The following is a 21,698-nucleotide window of genomic DNA, read 5'->3' on the forward strand; positions in this document are numbered from 1 at the left end:
AATAAATTTTAATTATTTTGAGGTCATCTACAGGAGCTTAATCATTGATCCAGGTGGATGTTGGTGGCCACCCACCTATCCCACTTGGACCCCCACAACTGTCTCTTTCATTTTTTCAGTTTCCTTGTTTGTAGCACAATTTACTATTTTTAGCAGTTTTTTAGGTCCTGAACTTCCGGAGCCGTTTTGAGGCCCTAAACAACATTTTTTGGAAAATATGGCAGCAACATGGGTCTATGGATTGATGTTCCTCTTCCCAAAGTCCTCGGATAGATATTTCTAACGAGCTATTGTGCACGTCAAATGGATATCGTATGCCAAAGTTACGACCCTAGGAAGTTGATGTACCAATTTACCCGAAACGACGCCCATAGTTTGTTGTTTCATCTCCTAGGGTTAGGTTTTTGGATGTTTAGGGTTTTCCATTGTTTCTCAACGATAAATATGCCTTCGAGCCTCATTGTAACACAGTTCAGAGGCATGTAGCTGCAACATCTCTTCTTAGAGATGAGCTACCATCGCCCTATCTAGTTTGTTTCCATTTTTGTTTGTAAGCATATTTCAATATTTTACACTAATGAAATGAAGTATTATTTCCATTGCATCTCTATATTTATGGTTATTTCTGTACTTTATTGTGTTCCTGTTTAAATCCGGATCAGTGGTATCAGAGCGGTCTACTCTTTTTCTGTTTTTCTTTGCATGTCCCCAACAAGGTCAGGATATAAGGAGTTAGGGCTTGAACTGGTTGAACCTTTGCAAGACTAGCCTCACAAATCCCGACAACCTCCCATGGCAGATGAAAAGAAAGACGAGGGGGTAGGAGATTGCTATAGACATATTTGGGCACTACAACCCCAATCACATATGTCCATAAACCAAGGGCTTCTAAACCCCTAAAAGTGTTGTTTCATACCCTAAAGGAACAAGGTCAGCTGATTACATCATCTCCCAGAAGTTCTCCATGAAACAATACTCAGAACTGGTCAAAACTGGACCATACAGACTGCTCCATGCATAGGGTGTGATGCATCTCACCTATTACACATCGGGGTGCGATGCATACTAGAAAGCCCTTCTGTAGGATGCAATGAGCAAGAGCAGACAAATGGCAGAAGCAGTTTTCTAGGTGGAAACCCAGAGAATCTTCCAGAAATTGCTCATATGACACTTGCCTCTCTGAATTCGCCCAGGGATGAGTAAGAGATCTGAAATCTCCAAGTGGAACCAAGAACTATCAGTGAAATGACACTAATCAAAATCCAAAAAGCTGACTCACTCTCCTATAAATATCTATATATGGATCCCTCATCCTAGAGATCCAGAGGCTGGAATTTTGTAATTTGCAAGGAAGTGTTGTTAGTTTCTCTTTGAAGACATTGTTGGGTGATCTTGCTTTGTATGAGGTGAAGAGGGCTTTCATGCTGGGAGGATGATGCTGAATCAGATAGCCTGGTTGTAATCCTCCCTTTTACTACTTCTATCAATAAAGCTATTTGAGTTTTCCTCCATATGCTTGTATATCTCTTAATCTTGTATTTGTATATGCATTTATATGGTTAATGTACATATGATCCTACATTATTTATGGTTATAGATCTCTATGCTTTGATGGTATTTTGCTGCCTTGACTGTACAGGGGTTCTTTGAAGTGGGACAAGTAAGAAAGGAGTGGCGAAAGCTCTATTAAGGGAGAGAGGAAATGAGTGATTAGACTAGTGAAAGATTGAGGTTGGTACTCTCTGCTTCTCTCTCATCTATCTCTCATAAAGGAAAGCACAAGTAACTTTAGTTTGTTTGTTTCTAAGATAGCTACCTGTCTTAGTGGGACTAGCAGCTCTAAATGGACACTAGTTTTCCCGATAAAAAAATGGCGACTCCACTGGGGAGCGAATAGTCTGTTTTTTTTTTACTGTTGTTTGCTTTATAAACCATAGACGGAACATAAAGTCAAGCCAGCTAGCCTTTAAACTGCTTTTTCTATGTAACTGCAAAGTAGATCAACGTTGCTTTAGTCAATCTCCGTGTTGGTTTATGAACTGAACATCTAGCTTGCAAACATCCTAAGTGCCCTAGTGTTAGCTCAAATAACCTCATTAGATCAACCCCTATACTTTGTGTTTACTTACAATCATTAGCTCAGCCTAAATCCCTGAACTTAGCTGCAAACTGTGAGTGAAAACCAAACACATTCTCGTCCCTGGACCATCACACTATCTCTTCTTGGCAACCTAGATGCATCGCACCTCCCGTGTGTTGCAGGTGAGATGCATCCCTATTTCCCTATGTTATAGGTGCGATGATTGACTAAGATTGTTTCTGCCTCCAGATTTTGGTTTTTTCTTCATTGTCTTCAGATTTATTCAGTAGTTTTGCTTTCTATGATCAATATATCTCTGTTGAAACCATCTTCCTTTGCATTATTCAGCCTCCATCAGAAGGAATTGTGAATGTTTTTTATGTATTTTTCAACATTTACAATTCTCCTTTGCAAATAGTAGCTTAATCGGACTGTCGTCCTTTGATTTGAAAGTGTCGCAAGTTTCGTTTTCAGTCAAAAAAGGGTGTCGCAAAGCATTCCTCTTTTATATAGTCGATTACACTTTTGCCATTGTATTTGAACTGAACCATTAGTATTTCAAGTGTAGAAAGCAATTTTAAATTCAAAATCGCAAAATGTCGTCTTAGCCTTACTTTCATTTTTTTGTTTTTTAAAGAAAATTGTTAGTACTGTCGCTTTGAAAGAAGATATTTCAGATCTATACTTAGTTTTCTTTTTTCATTCTCACATTAAGGAAATTGAAAAACAATACATGCATTTGAATTTGCATTAAGACTGCATGTTGAAGTTGATTTGGGAAAAGTGCATCTAGTGTAGGCTCTTTGCTCTATGTTGAAAGAATTTCATCTCTCTTCCCTTAGTAGCTAGGATTTTCATTGCAAAAAGAAAGTAAACAATTGTTTATCATCTTAGATTGCATATTTAGGAATTGTATATCTACATCACACGGTGAACCTTAAAGACAAACTTCTTAAGAAAGATCAACTGTAAAATAAATTTCAATGAACATAACAACGCTTTGGAACCCAACACACAACATTTAGAAGTCTAGGCTAGAGATGTATTCCAGCGTCGTAAAGCTTGGTAACTATCGCTTTCATCGTAGGTTGGGTGATTCCTCCTCTTTGAGATGACAAGTGCCAGTACGGACTTGTGCTCCCACGTACCGTCGAGTATATATTGGGAGACCACAATAGGCTACATCCTTTATCCTTAGGAAGTCGTGTTTGCCACCCTATCGATCACAATGCATTGAACACAGCATTCGGGAAGATTGACTATCGTACCGTAAAAAGTATTTTGCAGTTTTGCGATTGGTTTGGTAATCCCTCTTTCTAGATTTATAGAGTAGTCACTTTCATTCCTTTTCAGACTCCTTAAAAGAAAAGGTCCATCTGAGCACTTGTCACTTCGGGCTCATTAAAAATCGAAGGTGACTAGAGTCATCTTTAGCTTTTTCTGGACTCTTAAAAATTGAAAAAACAAGTTGTGTCAAAGCATCATAAAATTCATTTAATTCAGAATAACATTTTCCCATTTTTTCTTTTGAGTTGATCAAGTAATCCACAATCGTGGAAGAAAGTCAATCAAAACCCCATTGTTTGTGGAGACTAATGAGTCATCCGTCTTTAACTCCAGAAATGAAACCATTCCGAGCCAAGCGATCTCCTTTAACTGGGTCAAAGTCCCCTGGTTTGTTTGAAACTTGTGTTTCAACATCCTCGGAAACTCTAGTTACTCCAACTATTTCTCGTATCCTTGCCTCTACAGAAGAAGTTCCATAGTTACAAGAGGACACTAGAACTGATCCCACTGTAACGGTAAACACATCTATTCCTAAACTAGCTCCATCTAGGACGGATTCGAAAGGTGTTAACCCTCCAACATCTATCGCTGCAGAGTGTGTACCTTCTTCAACACCAGAAATATTTTACGGACCTGACGGTCTGCCTATTCCACCTGGATAGATTGCAATAGAAGAGATTGTTGAGGATATTCCATCCAGTACCCCAATGAATTTTGGAACTGGGATCCATCTATATCCTTCTAATTTAGAAGACAGTAAACCTTCATTGCAAGTTCCTGTAGAATCGCTAGGAAGTCTTTTGGATAGACTCAATATGTATGAACAACCATCAATATATAGGACTGTGTCATCCAATACAGCAGTAGCAAAACCTCCTGCCACTACTCCAACAATGTTCGCTGGTGTACCATCTGTCGCAACTAGCTCTCAACCGCTAGATGGAGTCCACCCAGGGACTGTTTCGACAGTATGGTTTGTTCCTGTTTGTTCTTCCGGAATAATATCTGGAATTTCTTATGTTGAGTCTTAGCATATTGATCCTCCACAACAGTATCAATTTGGGTAGTCCAGTCTACAAGGACCAATTTTTCCTTTGAACACTGGATTGCCGCCATATGGGAGGTGTCGAGCTATAAAAAGGGTCTCTTTCACCTCTAATTACCTCACATTAGTTTGTCAATCCAGGAACGTTTTGTTATTTCAAAGAGTGTCTCAGTATGAGGCTATCATTTGCCAGAGTAATGCTAGTAGTATAGTGCTTAAAAATACAAGAGTAAACAGATGCTTGTTTACAACAAACTACTTCAAAGATTAAACCACACATTCAGAAAACTAAGCAATTTATCAGTCAAGGGTTCAGTAGTAGTAACGCATCCCTTTGTAAACTGATGGAACTAAAAGAAATCAGAGAACAAATCGTGGATCTGGGAGCCAGACAGTAAATGTCACTGCTCACTACAGCCTTAGATCACTTTTCACACCAAAATAATGATTGACAGGAAATGGAACGCCAGATAAAAAATAGAACAGCAAACCTGAAATGGGATAGCAAACAAGAAACTGTAACAGCAATTAAGTCTAACAAGCAGTAAAACCTTGGTCTACAAGATCGAATACAATAGTCGTGTCCTACAGGAATCAAATGGCAATCTTTCACTTTTAAGGACGAATTAAACAACACACAAGAATGGAATAGCACTGATTAATGATGGATTATAGAACAGTGCTTGAAAACCATGCATACATACACACAGCACACCTTAATAGTAATCTGATCCAGTTATCAATCTCAGTTAGAAAGAGTAAGACTGCATTTCAAAATGGAACAACAATGTCTATAAACTCAACAATCGCAAATACATAATCGCTAAGATGAATTCTGTAATATCAATGAACAAGTGCACAACACAAAGGCTCTGTAATTGAACAGCAACAATATTCTGTAAAGATAGATAATATTATATCAACACTTAAAAGAACAATGATACGTTGCAGAGTTAATGCAATAGTTCTGTCTTTAGAAACCTCAGTAAATTAAACATAACAGAGCATGTGATGTAAAATAACAAAACACATCAGATTACTAAATAATGTTGATAAGCAAACTACACATAAACCAAACGTAATAGTACAGGAGCAAGTGTCCTCCAGGGCTGGGCCCTTAGCCTCCAGGGGTACACCGCTTGAAGTTATTCCAGACCCAGAGATGAAATAGCAACCGAGTTTGTATTAATGCATAAGACGGAATTACAGTAGATCAGCTCTCAACGAGACTCGATGATCAAAGTTTCAATATTAAGGTAAATTACATAAAACATAAGGACTCGAGCTAACAGTGCTGCCCCTTTTATAATGGTGAAGGCGGAGATGTCTAGGTGCAAAAATAGTTAAAGCAGCGATCCCTCAGGATCAAGGGATCCTGAGGGATTCACCGAACCGTTAGTCCTTAGTTATCTCTTTTCTTTCTTGCGCTGAGCCGATATCTCCACTTCCTTTCCAGGGTTGATTCGCTTTGATTTGTTTTGCCTTATTTTCATACAGTTCCCCATCAAAGGGACATCGGTTAAGTCGTCCTTGTCCTCTCCTTTGGAACGACAGTTTTTCGTTTTTCCTTCTTCCTGCATAAGAAAATGACAATTGTCAGTGTTTTCGTTTTGCACATTAATCTCACAAGTTTTATTACAATCCCTTATCATTTTCCTAGTTCATGATGCAAAAGGTTTTTAAGTTATAATGAAAAGATGCTGAAATAATTACCAAAAACATACCTTCTTTAGTACTCCACACGCCCCCTCTGCTTACCCTTTTTCATGCCCTCATGAAAACATTGTAGTTGACATGTAAGGCAATGAGAGAGTAGGCTGGAGATGGAATCTCATGTGGAGGTCTACAACCATGATGCATAACTAGGTGTTCAAAGAAATGGCATGTCTGACCCTCAGGCATCTCATACAGGGCTTGGTACCCAGGTGCAGGGTGCCAAATAATTCGACTCTAGAACCTATATCCTAACTAGGATGGCCCTGCCCTCAAAATGAATTCGCCATAGAGGTGCAAGCGGTTGGCGGCTAACTTAATATTTTCATACTTAAATGGCTCCCTGAGTTGGATATTCGGATTAGAGATCTGATAACGAAATTTAGCCACATCAATGGCAAGGTCTTTCATAGTGAAAAAGTATTCTATTCCTTGTTGATTGATTGCTGTGTGAATGGGTCCTAATGCTTCAATTACACCTGGATCATGAGGTTCCTATGTTCTCTCCATAACTGTACTGGATCCCTAGGCTCAGCTCTTACCCATAAATCTAATCTGTTTTCTTGCCTTTGGAAAGCATTATAGGCTTTAAGCATTATAGGCATTAACCCCAAATGAAATAAATCCCTGCAATTGGATATCCCCAACAAAAGGGCCAGGGTTCAGCTCGATCTCCTGATCTAATACAAGGTTATGCAAATAAAACTCACACAGTAGTCTTTGAACTTTTACCCCGTAGTGCTTATGGCAGTTTATAAAATCATTGATGGTATTAATTTGTATGGGAGCACCTGCTTTAACAGCCTTTATTTTCAATTGCAAATAACATTCCATTAAAAACAAGGCATAATTCTTAGCAGAGGCTCTACATGCTAGGACGTCATCGTACAAAGAACATAAGGTATCCATCTGCTTGATAACTATATCTAACCTACGAGTTACCTTCGTGACTTTTTCTTCTTCCCTTCGCCACCCTTCAAAGGCCTGGCTTTCGGATAGATTGACATTCATAAGTTGTTGTTGTAGCTCTTCATACCTTTCTCGAGGGACCGTTTGCTCTATGAGCTTTTCTACTACTTACTGAGCTTGCATCAAACCCTCTCATAGGGTTACCGTTCTCAGATCTCTTTCCCATGCGGCGGTGGAGACTGGGAGTTTTACTTGAATTTTCCTATTGCATTGTCTTGCATTCATGGCCCTTATCACTCCCGAGGGTGGTGCCTCTGTCTAAATTTCCTTATCGCACGTCAATATATCATCCGTTTGTATCTCAATGTGGGTAACAGTCAAATGTTGTTCCTTTTGAATTTGAATAGTAGGGTGGACTCTGGTCCTCTGATCCTTTGTCTTGAGGGGTTTTTCTGGAGTAATTGCATGTTTCCTTCCCGAAGTTCCTTTTATCCTTTTCCTTGCTTTCAAAATCCTAATCTGTTGTCGAAGTTGAACTATTACATTCAGTAGTCTTTGTTGTTCTTTCCGTAATTTCTTAATTTCCTCAATTTCCTTAGAAGGAACAACAGACTGTTCACTGTGCCCTGGACTATGATCATTTCCCTGATTTTATCTTTGGGGTGCTTCTTTGTTGCTCTGCTCTGGTTGCTCCGGGGAAAGAACCCTAGCTGGTTCTATTATTTCTTGGGTGACTTCCTTTTCTGCCCCCCTTCTTCTAGAGTTTCTTCTGGTGTCGTCTGGCTAGGAACGGATTGTTCATGTTCTGCATCTCCTGTCATGTTTCCCTCCTCTTATAGGCTTTAAGCATTATAGGCATTAACCCCAAATGAAATAAATCCCTGCAATTGGATATCCCCAACAAAAGGGCCAGGGTTCAGCTCGATCTCCTGATCTAATACAAGGTTATGCAAATAAAACTCACACAGTAGTCTTTGAACTTTTACCCCGTAGTGCTTATGGCAGTTTATAAAATCATCGATGGTATTAATTTGTATGGGAGCACCTGCTTTAATAGCCTTTATTTTCAATTGCAAATAACATTCCATTAAAAACAAGGCATAATTCTTAGTAGAGGCTCTACATGCTAGGACGTCATCGTACAAAGAACATAAGGTATCCATCTGCTTGATAACTATATCTAACCTACGAGTTACCTTCGTGACTTTTTCTTCTTCCTTCGCCACCCTTCAAAGGCCTGGCTTTCGGATAGATTGACATTCATAAGTTGTTGTTGTAGCTCTTCATACCTTTCTCGAGGGACCGTTTGCTCTATGAGCTTTTCTACTACTTACTGAGCTTGCATCAAACCCTCTCATAGGGTTACCGTTCTCAGATCTCTTTCCCATGCGGCGGTGGAGACTGGGAGTTTTACTTGAATTTTCCTATTGCATTGTCTTGCATTCATGGCCCTATCACTCCCGAGGTGGTGCCTCTGTCTAAATTTCCTTATCGCACGTCAATATATCATCCGTTTGTATCTCAATGTGGGTAACAGTCAAATGTTGTTCCTTTTGAAATTTTAGTAGGGTGGACTCTGGTCCTCTGATCCTTTGTCTTGAGGGGTTTTTCTGGAGTAATTGCATGTTTCCTTCCCGAAGTTCCTTTTATCCTTTTCCTTGCTTTCAAAATCCTAATCTGTTGTCGAAGTTGAACTATTACATTCAGTAGTCTTTGTTGTTCTTTCCGTAATTTCTTAATTTCCTCAATTTCCTTAGAAGGAACAACAGACTGTTCACTGTGCCCTGGACTATGATCATTTCCCTGATTTTATCTTTGGGGTGCTTCTTTGTTGCTCTGCTCTGGTTGCTCCGGGGCAAGAACCCTAGCTGGTTCTATTATTTCTTGGGTGACTTCCTTTTCTGCCCCCCTTCTTCTAAAGTTTCTTCTGGTGTCGTCTGGCTAGGAACGGATTGTTCATGTTCTGCATCTCCTGTCATGTTTTCATCATGAACAGGTTGACTCTCCTCTTCTACCTCCTTTGCATGTGATTCTTCAGGTGCATTTCCCTCCTGAGCAGAGTGTTCTTTTGGTTCCTCTTCAGCATGGAAATCTGATGGGATGGAAGATTGGCCATATTCGCCCATATTGGCCAAAACTTTGGCCAATTCATCTTCTCTTAATGGATCCTGCACTGGGTTGCCTTCCTACTGTTCCATTTCCTCCTCCTACTCAGATTGCTCGGTTTCTTCCTCCATTTCTCCTTCCTCATTTTCATGCATTACTTTCTCATTGTCTTCTCCTTCTAATCGTGGGGGTTGCTCATCCCCTGTATCTTCTATCTCTACCGGTTGGCTGGTATTTCCTTGGGGCTTCTCTAGCCTCCCTTGTAGCCGTGCTAGTCGGACGGTTTTCCTTCATTTTTCTGGATGCTCAGGTGTACTGGTGGCATGCTTACGTTTTGGGGATGGTGTGGTCAATCCTTCATCTATCATGGCAATTATCTCTTCCCAGTTGCTCTGCTGCTGGGTAAGGCTATGGTTGACCATTAACCATATAAACCCATGATTACTAACAACTGATTCTACGTGTTGTGCCTTTTACATGCTTCGTGCAACATCATGCAGTAATGAATTCAGAAATGCAGGTAAATTTACAGAGCATTTTTGCTTTAACACATCTAAAAGTTTAAGATGTTGTGGTCTTACCACGTCTTTTCTTCCTTCACAGGTGATGTAGCTTTGAATGGTCTTTGCCAATTCCGCCCACGGTTCTCCTAATGCTACTGGCAGAACCCCCTTTCCTCTAATTTTCAGGCTCTGGCCTTCCTCCCGGAAGATTTCTATAATCTTCTGCAATATCTCCTTCTTTAGCGTCCATACAGGTCCAGTGGTTGGCAGTCCCGAGACCTCTGCGATTACGTCATCGGTGACTACTATGTGTCTCCCCCTCACTGTGGAGTGATCCATTCTGTAAGAATTCAATTGCTACAGTCTCGTTGGATTCTTGTAAGCGATTGAGATAAGTTAGCCACCCGGCTCTTTCAAGGGTTTCCCGTGCAGCATCAGAGACTGTTAACACCTGTGGTTCTCTCTGATTCGATCTTCCTCCAATGTTTATGGTTTTACTATAAAATTTCATAATTTTGACAATGGAACGGCAACTGTTCACGCTGTTAAAACACGGAGAGGCTGACAGACGCAATACTCGCTCAAAATCTAAGGCTGCAGAGTATACAATGGAAATGGCTTAGGAACGGCAAGTCATGCAAAAAATAAAAATAAAAAGTATACCGTTGAGCCGTGCTATTCCCAAGTATGTAGTTTCCTGAATAGCAGTCTGACACGTCATCCAAGGAATGATGAGGTTAACCTCCCTCCCCCCCGCAATGTGATAGGCCATCCCAACCATCAAATAAAGGAGCAACGTGTTGTTCTATTCTGAAGCAGAGTCATAAAGGAACAGCATATGGCAATATTCCATGTTTACAAAAGTAGCAGATTACCGAAATCGAGGTGTCAAGTTGGATCGCTTAATATGTAAGAGATTGCTGTGATATGATGCGAGGCTGGGAGGATAGGACATCTACCGTACATACCGAGTCTCATGCGGTCATTGTCAATTGTTCTGTCATGATTGGTGATAATAGATTTACATGCATTGTATGGTTTGGAAAATAATAAACATTCGTCTTATGTGATTGATTACTAAGGTATAAGAAACACAAGGGTGCTAATAACTACCTATTGGTGTAAATAATGTGACTTCAATACCATTAATAGTGCTCTGCTGCCAACAGGTGTCCATAACCTTGGCAGAGTTGTTTATTTCACCCATGGAACCATGATCCTTTGTGTATGCTTAGGAAGTGTTGTGTGATGTCAAAATGTAGGCCATTATGATGGCTTGGTGACCAGTTAGCCGTAATTCCATTCACGAGGAAGGAGCGAAAGATGGGTAGGCTGGCTCGTGATGAGACCTCCTGTTCCAAGGGTTCTTATTTGATATACCTTTTGGACCATATCCCTGGTGTGGTGGCCATAGTGGGAATGCAACTTCACTTTCTTCCTTATGCTCATGGTAAGCTAGCTCTTGATGAGACCCCCTATCCTGCATTTGACATCTTTATATAAACAAGTCAGTTTGCTCTTTTTTCTTTCTTTTTCATAAAGTACTTTCCCATTTATACACAAAGGGTGGTTCAACACTCCTTAAAAGTAGGAATGGTGGAAGAAGTCTTAACATCTCAATAGGAAGATATAAACCCTTTGCTCCTATTCCTAAATAATAATTAAAGAGGATTTAAAAGGAACCAACATGATAAAGATAACCAATCAGAGGAGAGTTAGTGAAATAATGACACCAAAAGATAATGGGTAAGTGTGTCCTTCCCTCTATCCTTTTACCAATTCAGAGCAATTTCTTATAAAAATAACGATTTTATAATTCACCTGATTTCAGTATATTGTGAGTTTGTATCCATTGTATAAGTGCATAGTTGTATTCAAAAAGACTTGAAAGAACAGGAACAGTAAGCATCCTTAATTTAAAACAGCAAGGGGAGAAAGCATAAGTAAAAGGAATATGAGGATGTTGTTGTTTCAAAGAGGAAGAGAAAAAGAATACAAGTGGTGTTCCTTTTGGAAAAAGGAAGAGAAAAGATCAAAAATGTTGTTCCTTTGGAAAAGGAATAGCAGAAAACACAAATTTCGTTCCTTTGGAAAAGGAACAACAAAAATTGGAAATGTTGTTACTTTGGAAAAGGAACAACAAAAATCAAAAACATTGTTCCTTTGGAAAAGGAACAGCAAAATTCAGAAACGTTGTTCCTTTGGAAAATGAACAGCAAAAATCGGAAATTTTTTTCCTTTGGAAAAGTAACAGCAAAAAACAAAAATGTCATTCCTTTGGAAAAGGAACAGCAAAAATCGAAAACGTTGTTCCTTTAGAAAAGGAACAACAAAACACTTAAATTCCATTCCTTTGGAAAAGGAACATCAAAAATCAAAATTGTTGTTCCTTTGGAAAAGGTATAGCAGAAAGCAGAAATGTCGTCCCTTTGGAAAAGGAACAGCAAAAATCAAAATTGTTGTTCCTTTAGAAAAGGAACAGTAGAACGCAGAAATTTCATTCCTTTGGAAAAGGAACAGTAAAAATCAAAAATATTGTTCCTTTGGAAAAGGAACAACAAAACGCAGAAATGTCGTTCCTTTGGAAAAGGAACAGCATCAATCGAAAATTTTATTCCTTTGGAAAAGGAACAGCAAGACACCCAAATGTCATTCCTTTGGAAAAGGAACAGCAAAAATCAAAAGCGTTGTTCCTTTGGAAAAGGAACAGCAGAAAGAAAAAATAAAGAAAAAGAACAAAATTAAAGCAAAATGACAGTTGATCCAAAAGGTGTTGTTCTTTTGAAAAAGGAACAGCAGAACGAAAATGTTGTTCCTTTGAGAAAAGGAATAGCAAAAATAATAACATTGTTGTTGCTTCGAAAAGTAACGGCAAAGCGTTTGATTCAAAAATATGTACAAAAACAAAACAAAAGAAGTTATGTATAAACTGTGAAAAAAGATAAATTACTTAATGAATCACAGGTGAGGAAGACTTCTCTCTCTCCCCCAAAATTTCCATATCAGAGTCTTGGCGTTGCTGCTGGCAGAAGGACTCCCGAGTGAGTGGTTTGCGATAAAGGTGAACTCGGTGGCCATTTTCCTTGAAGGCATATCCAGAACCATCAATAATGATTAGATTAAGAGTACCATTGTCATGTACCTTCTGGATTTCGTATGGTCCCAACCAATGAGTCTGGAGTTTCCTGGGAAAGTCCTAAAACCTGGAATCGTACAAAAGTGCCCAATCGCCTTCATGGAAGACTTTATTTTTAATGAGAGCATCATGCCATTTAGCTCGCTACTGTTGGATAAGTGTAGTATTTTGGAGTGCAGAGAGCCTGATTTCACCGAGCTCATTGATCTACTGTAATCGATTAATCTGTGCCTCAGTTAAATCTAAGCCAACTTCCTGTGTTGTTCGTAGTGTTTGGATTTCGAATTCTATGGGAAAAATGGGTTGCTTGCCAACACTAATTGATAAGGTGAGTAACCAGTGGTACTTCTCCATGTTGTTATGTAAGCCCACAGTGCCTCTGGTAGTCTGGCAGCCCAATCACGTCTAGTGACGCATTGTTTTTGTTAGGATTGCTTCTATTATTTTATTGCTGCTTTCTACCTGACCATTTGCCTGTGGGTGGTATGGAGTAGTGATTTTATGTTGGTCATGATAGTTTTTTAGTGTTGCAGCTATTTTGTTCGCAACAAACTGTGGTCCATCATCTGTAATTATATCTCTTGGAAGGCCATAACGTACAAATATATGGAACAAGAACTGTATGACAGAATCTTCTGTAGCTCTTGGCAATGCCTCTGCCTCAACCCATTTGGTGACATATTCCGTTGCCACCAGAATATATGTTTTCTGGTTTGAGGGTGGGTTAATTGGTTTGATAAATCAAGGCCCATCATTCGAATGGTTCAATGACTAACTTCGTTTAAGGGCATCTCACGGATTGACCAGGGCGTCCTGCTCTCTGGCAACTGTCACAAGCTTGGACGAATTTCTTTGCATATTTGAAAATTGTAGGCCAATAATACCCTGTTTGCAGCACCTTATGTCTAGTTTTGCGATCGGTGAAATGTCCGCCACATGGTCCGTCATGGCAGGCTTTTAAAAATTTCGAAGATTTCACCTCTCAAATGCATCTTCTGATATGCATATCTGCCCCTGTGTGAACAGTAGCCTCCAACCCACGAGAATCGAGCACTCCTCAAACAATATGTTTCCGCTCATTAGGGTTAGATGTTTTCGGTAGTTTACCTACACTAGGTAATTAGAAACATCAGCATACCAGGGTGTTTGAACAGCAAAACAAACAAATGCTCGCCGGAATTGATCTCAACTGCTGCTGCATCGATTGGCTTTGGCATTCTTGAGAGAAAATAGGCTACAAGATTTTCTTTTCCAGGTGTTAACACCCACGTTGTTCCCTATGACTCCCAAGGGAATACGGTCGGGGTAACCACTAACCAATCTTTTGATCACTGTTTCTAGCCAAACTGTGATCAGAGAGGGCTCTCTCTTTATGATTTGTATCTGTTATGATAGGGTTTTAGGCTAGGTATTATGCACAGGTTTTGTTTATGTTTTGGTTGAAGAGTTTCTTTCAGGTCTTGTGATGTAGTATTCAAAGAGTCAAATATCATTGGGCAATGGAGTCTATGGCTGTAGGTGTCTAGAAACCTTGAGGTGAATTGGTGAAACTTACAGGGCCATTTGGATACTTCATAGAACAAAATTTTTGATTTATAACATGAACAGATGAAACAAGCAGTGAAAGCATTTAAGAATTTTCACTAAAGTATTTAAGTATTTCCACCAAACTAGTTATGAGAAACGGATAGATGTCTCAGGAGCAAACTTGAATCCCTGGGAATGTCTATCACTGCAAAGATATAGTTTTAAAGTGCAGCAATTAAGAATTACACTTCATTCACTGTATCTGAAGAAAACATGGATAATAGCTTAGATTGAGTTCAGGGTAATCAGTGATTAAATCCTGGAACTATTCTTCTACTTTGCTATTAAGTGTAAAACATTTAAACAATAAAAGAGAACAAAAGACTCGAAAACATGTAACACAGAGATTTAAGAAAGACTTATTGTTTTATGAAACACTCTGGAATCCTGCAACATTCACCATTCATCACAATGCATCAAGGTACGCCAAGCTTTGGAAATTCCATTCACCCTTTGTATTATTTCTCTGAGAATTTTACAGCAAGTGAGATCTCCAAATTGAAAATAACAACCACCCCTTAAGCTTCAGTGAGGGGCGAATATATACATACGATTTTACAAAAATATCTGAGTTCTAAGTTATCTCAGACTTAATGTTCTCACCAACTTTTGAGATATTATTATCAGAAATTTATTACAGCATTGAATACAAAATAAAGGCGTCTTGATGTTCTGTCAGAAGATATTTTGGCCTTTGGGAGCTGCTAAGTCGGTTGGGATACTTTGATCAAATGCTGGAGAACCCGACTTTATGGCTCGTGCGCTGTATTTTGGGTCTGCCACCTGTGATTGTGATTGCTGCTGTGGTGAGTAAATAGCCCTGCTGAGTTGGCTCAGCATCTGTCTTTTCCTTGTAGATTAATCCACCAAAATTCTGCCTGTGCATGACTGTTCATAAACTGGAGAAAATTAACGCTACAGGTTCTGGCCTGATAAGATTATCTGTGTCAAATTCCTCCATACTTCCTGTGTGGGCAATTGGTGTTTTATGATTGCCTCCATAGTTTCATCTGCTTCTGTATACTTAAAGAAATTTGGTGGTGTATCAAACAGGTGATCAATTTCATTCATAATAAAAAACAGGTTATCCACCCTATCATACAAATTCTGCCCTGATGCTGGCCCTGTTTCTGCTGAGGTACTGGGCTGTTTTGCAATTTGTGCTGCAGCATGGGCATCAACCCTTTTGATGTAATTTTCCAGGGTAAGCAGTCTTCCTACACTGCTTAATATGCTGGGGAGGCCTCTGTTTTGTAATGCCAGGAATCTGTCCAGGAATTTGTTGATTTCGGTCTGCATATCCTGTGTTCTCCTCTCCAGCGTTCCAACTAGGCTTCTTAGTGTCAGGACTCTTTTAACTACTGAGATTGTTTCAGTCCTGTTAGTAATTCCCATGGTAGCTAGTTGAGAGCTAGTTTTGTTATTTAAAATATTGATCATTCTGCTGGCAGCATCTGGCATGTGGCCAAGGCTTGCTCTAGCTCTGTGTATTTCCCTGTTTGCCTTTGTAATGAGTACTATTTGCTCATCCATAGTCTCAATATACTGCCACTGATTGGTGATGGACCGACCAATGTTACCCCAGAGGACTGCTTTTAACTCTGCTGTTACCTTTTCTAGTGTGAGCTCCTTTTCAAGTTCAGTTATCCTCTTCTTTAGAACTTTTATTTCTCTTTCCTTTGCAGCCTCACTCTGCTTGCTCTTATCAAATCTTTCATTCACTGTAGTCAAAGATTTTTTGACTTCATCAAGCTCTTTCATTTGAGCCTCAAGAACTTGGATTTCGGCTTGCAGCCTCTGCATATCCAGACTAGGAGTCTGCTCTGTTGTTGGCATAGCTGTTGCTGTAGTTGGTGCTGTAGGCCCTGTCTGTTGAGGAGGAGGAGTAGTTGTTGGAGGGGCTTCCTCAAGATTGATTATTTCAGGAGGAGGCTGGGAGGTTTGGCCCTCTTCTTTTTGCTTTAATGCTGTCTGTAGTGCTGCCTTTGCAGCTTCTGATTCTCCTAGTTTGTCTTGAGTCCGAACCAGCTCCTTGTACAGGGATATCATTAGATCTGTGGCATCCTTTTCCAGCCTTTGCTGGGCAACCTCGTCTGTTTGCGGATGGATGGTAGCTGGGAGCTTGATTTTCTTTCTTAAGGCCGCCATGTCTGCATCCCTTAGCTTCAACAGTTCTTGGATACCTTTAACATCTTTAGGATCATGTCCTATTTCTATGATTACATCTTCCAAGGACTTGATTCTGTTGTCCTTGGCTTGTGATGATGCTCTCTCCAATTCCAGCTGAGAGGCTGTATTATCAAGGCTGCTCTTCAATTTGTAGTTTTCCAATGTTTCATCTGCCAAGGAGGCATACACCATTTCACCAGTTTGTTTATGCAGTTCGATTTTATCCATAGGGTGTATGTCTTTAGCCAGAACCTCCATGTTGGTCCTTAGGTAATCCGAGGTAGATTGGGGATGCAGAGTTGTGGGCATGAAGTGACTCATGATCATTTTGCCTTCACTTACATCAAAGGCAGACATGAGTCTTTGCTGATTGGTGGGAGCCAGGTTCAGCAAATGATTGTACAGCTGTACTTTAATAGGATCACTCCTCCTTTTAATGTCAATAAATTGCTGTTTGATGCTTACCTGTCCTTCTTTGTGCTGGCTGGAGGAGCTGACCTCTCCTCCTATAGCTCTATCATGTTCATGCTGGAATGAACTGGCTGAAACTTCTCCGCTGGGTGGGCCCATGCCCATTGCTTGTCTAATTGCTATGTCATCCTCTGGAAAGTCATTTAATCTTTGTCTTTTCTCTCCCTGATTGATGGATGAAGTCAGGGGAGTCTCTCTATCTCTTTTCCTGGTTAAGTCCTCCTTTTGTGGGGTTTGGAGGACCGAGGTATCAAAAGTAGTTTCTGCCCCAGGAGGCACTATTTTCTGAGCCTGTTGCTCAGTGGAACTTGGAGCATCAATCACTTTTTCTTGCTGCAAGGGCTGCTGTTTATTATATTGTACCTCTTCTTGCTGCTGCCCTTGTTCCTGCTGCTCCATCTCTTCTTGCTGTTGTAGCAATGTCTCCACTTGTTCTTCTGTCAATGGAGGTGGCTGTTCCACCTGCTTCCCTTTATCTTTGCTGGCTGTCTGCGGTGCTTTCTCGGCAGTTTGCTGCTGTGTTGTTGATGATGTAGTAGCTGCTCCAAGCTGCTTTTTGTATGAGAGGGGAACCTGTCCACAAGTTTCTAAGTCAGCTTCCTTTTGAATATTTCTAGCCTCTCTCTCTAGTAGCTCTTCATTAGTAATTTCCTCTTCTAGGGTACCTTCTTCCCAATTTGATGCATTGGCATACTGTTCAATCTCAGGTTGTCTCTTGTGTGCATAGCTACCCAATTTGTATTTTATCCTCCTGAGGGAGACAAAATGATTGGGGTCATAGGGTATCCATTCAAAACTAGTTTGCAGTCTGAGGCCCTCCAGGATATTGTCTGCCTCCTTCCACCCCTCCTCTTTTCTGTTGTATAGGAAAGGACCCAGCTGGCTCCTTACTTTTAACTGTGACTTCTTGTTCTTGCTCTGAAAATGGAGGTAGTCTGAGTTCCCAAACTGTCTGAAATATTCCAAGGCAAAAAGCCTCATGGGGACATACCTTGGCAACCTAAAAGGGTTCAACTCACAGCCATATATTCTGATGACTGTGTGGTTTTGGTAGAGGTACCAGTTACCAATGCTGTAGGATTTATTCAAATGGAGAATTCTCCTCATGTCATCAGTTAGTCTTGGAGGAGGAGTACCATGCAATACTGTCATGGCTGGATAAATGAATAAGTCAATGAACTCAGAGTATGTGTAAGGTGATACAGAGGTATGATGAAAAACAGAGGTCCAGAACACCACTGACCTTGGATTTCCCTGGGCATTGAGTTGCTTCAAAGGAAAAGAGAATGTGGCTGGCTGATAAAACAAGAATAGGTGGTATATGTATGAGGTATACCTGAATAGTCTTTCCCTCTTCAAGTTCATAAACTGGTCATGGATTTTATCTGCAATGTATGTGGCATAATCATAATGTACAGCTGGGGGCTTACCAGGAGAGAATAGAGACAGCATTGCCATTATGCTTTCATCCACATCCTCCATTCCCTTGAATCCTAGGGCATAGCTGATCAAATCCACTAACATCCTGCCCAATTCATTCAAGTACTGATATCCAATAGGAGGAGTTCTGATGGATTCAGAGCCTGGTTTTACAAACAGCTGATTGATTTTAATGAGTTGGTCACTTGACAGCTTGCTCCCTTTCTTTATCAAATTCTGCATATGGAGGGGGGTCAATTGCTTGGCAGTATGGAAGTGCAGCATTTCATTTATACTCTCTGGGGTGATGTGGAACAGGACTGAGCCTGTGGGGCTGATGACAGCTCTTTGGTTTGGGTCATAGCATTCCTGGCAGCTGTAGACCAACTCTGGCATAGGATTTACCTGGGGGAGGTTGTAGATGGGCAAGTTTGAGTCCCAAATCCCCAAGATGTCTACTCCACTCAGGTGCTGGGCTTTCAACTCATTCATCATCTGAATATTATACTTGGAGCCCATAAGAAACCAGTCCAGCATTTGATAATCCATATCTCCCAGGGCTTTCCATGCCAATTCCTGGTGAGGAGCGTTGAGGGGCTTGATATTTAGAGCAATAGGAGTGTCCATGGTTTTCTTTAAGCTCAACAACTCTAAGTAAATGGCTCAAAAGGACCAGCACAGAACAGAGGTGCTTTTGTAAAAACAGTGTTGAGTTTCAGGTATCAGAGCAGGAAATTATACAACAGCAATTGAAATACTGTTTATATCAGGAATCAAGGCTACTGTGTGGTCTCACTATCTCCTCTTCAATAGGTGAATTCCGTAAACAAGAGTCTTTAGGGAATGCGCAGGCAATACCTCTTTTTTAGTGAAAATACGGGCAACAAGGCTCAGCTGGCGTTTTTGGACTTCACAATTACAAATGGGGTATATGCAGAGGGAAATGGCCGGTGAAATTATGAGTTTTATCTTTTCTCTAGCCCTCTGAGTAATTTTATTTTCAACTGCAGGCGTATGGAGGATAGAAAACGAAAAATACCTGGTAATTCACGAACAGAGGTCGTGTATGCGTGCAAGGTTGATGCTGTGGAGGTCGCCTTGGTCAACTGAGCAGGTTGGCAGAGTTCAGGACGTAAACGGCCATGCAGAGAAAACAGTAGAGAAATGCGTAAAAATGGGAAAAATAGACGTTTTTTGGCTTAATATGGGCTTTTTACAATTTTGGCGCTTTTTAGTGATGACGTCAGCATGACGTCATTGGTGGGTCAAGGTCAAGTGACGTCAGCTGACGTCATCGGGTGACGTGGCGGTATGCTGTTGGTCCATGGGGGATGGTGCGGTGGCAGCCACGTCAACGGCGAGGTGGACGAATAACGGAGACAAGGACAAGCGGACGTGACGTGGCGATATACAGTTGGAAAACGGTTGGCGGTTAGGACCGTAGCGGTTACGGTTAAGGCTAGCCGCTACGGTCTCTCGGGGCGGTTTGGGTACGGTCCCAGAAGTGTCAGACCTGGCTCCGAGAGCCTTCATCGTGCGACGCGTGGACTGGCCCTGACGTGACGCAACGTCACTTTCTCGGGCGTTAACGGTCCGCTGCGGGGGCTGCTCCGATATCATTGTGGATCGTCGGATCCTCGGGACTTGATCCGACGGTGGGCGGAGCAACAACGTGCTCGGATTATATGCGCGGGCGGAAAACTTTGGATTATGGGTTTTGTAAGGTTTTCAATGTAATTCAGTTGAATTGAACCCGCGCGCTGATGCTTGGAATAAACGCTAAAGGGGGGTTTTGGACCTTGGTAATCTTTGCAAAGAGGGTTTAGGGGTAAAAAGGGGTTCTTATGAGGTTTTTAATGCAAATGAGGGTTTCAAAAGGTAAGTTGGGCTGTAGCAAGGGGGAGTGGGATGTGATAGGTTCACCAAAGTGACCAGAGGTCATTTTGGTTCCTCTTTTAAGAACATATGGCTATAATGCCAAGGGAAGAGGTATTTATAATATTTGGGGCTTTATACACCATAGTGTTAATATTATTAGGGGAAGGGTAAGATAGGGGAGCTATATAGTAAAATTAGAGGTTAATATGAATGAAGGGAGCAAATGAAGGGGATCTCACTGAGTTTATCTGAAATTGATTTAGTTTAGAGAGTAGATCAAAATGAAAAGTTTCTAGACAAGAAATGTGGCTTCTGAATGAACAAGAACCACCATAAAACCATGATCTCTCTCCATAAATCTCAGCTGAAAAGGGAATGTTAGTAATGGAATGAAGGGGGAAAGGGAGGTTAGTCATGCTCCTTGCTGCAATTTGATGGAATTAACCACTTTGTCCATTGACAGATTTTGCCTTGGCAAAACACCTTTTGACATATGTGCAATGGTGAAAATACCCTTTCTGCAACCACAACTGCTTACCCAGCTATTTTCCTAGCATTTTTTGTTTCTCCATTGGAGGGTGCACTTGGACTTGCAAACCCTTACTTGCCTTTTCTTTTCTTTGGCTTTTTCTTTATTCTTTTCTATCTACTTCTACCCTTATCTCTTCCAAGGTCCCAGATTAGGCTGTTGGGATCCTTTTCTTCTCTACCTAAACTAGTTGTCTGCCAAGATTAAGCAGTTTGGACAGACTCCTTTCTCTATTCTATAACTCAAAATTGAAACATGGCATGATCCAGGTTAAACTGTTGAATCATCCACCAAAATTGAAATAAGGTCATCAATATTTGAAACACTTTACACACCTCTTGTTCTCTAGGAAATATGGGATCTTTGTGATACCAAAGCAGAGCATATTTGGACTTTCCTTGGCCAATCATGAAATATGAAACCTATTGGTATAGGTATCCAACAGTGGCTCCACATGGGGATGGTTTTTCTTCTGAAAGACCAAGAACAGCAGGTCAGATTGCCTTGCTCTTTAGCTGCCCATACCAGTCTTTGAAATTTGCTGCATTAATGTGTCAAAATTGTGTGCTTCTTTCTTGGAAAACCTCTGGTTCTATTTGTCTCTTGCTGGTTGGTGAATCACTTAGAAAACTGTATTTTACAATCAAAAACAGAAAACAATATGTACATCTGCATATATACAATGAATCCTTAGTTTCTACTCATGGGGAATAGTCAAAGTAGTGCTTCAGCATCCTGCCATTGACAGGACCTTCATCCAAGTCAGTTTCAGTCAGACTTTTAAGGAAGTAAGTGTTGTTACCTTGTACTGCTTGGACAGCAAATGGTCCTCTCCATAAAGAGTCAAACTTTCCATGTTTTCCTTT

Source organism: Pinus tabuliformis, chromosome 7 (genome assembly GCF_031772625.1).
Source record: "Pinus tabuliformis cultivar Carrire ecotype Pingquan chromosome 7, CPIR1, whole genome shotgun sequence".
NCBI lineage: Eukaryota > Viridiplantae > Streptophyta > Pinopsida > Pinales > Pinaceae > Pinus > Pinus tabuliformis.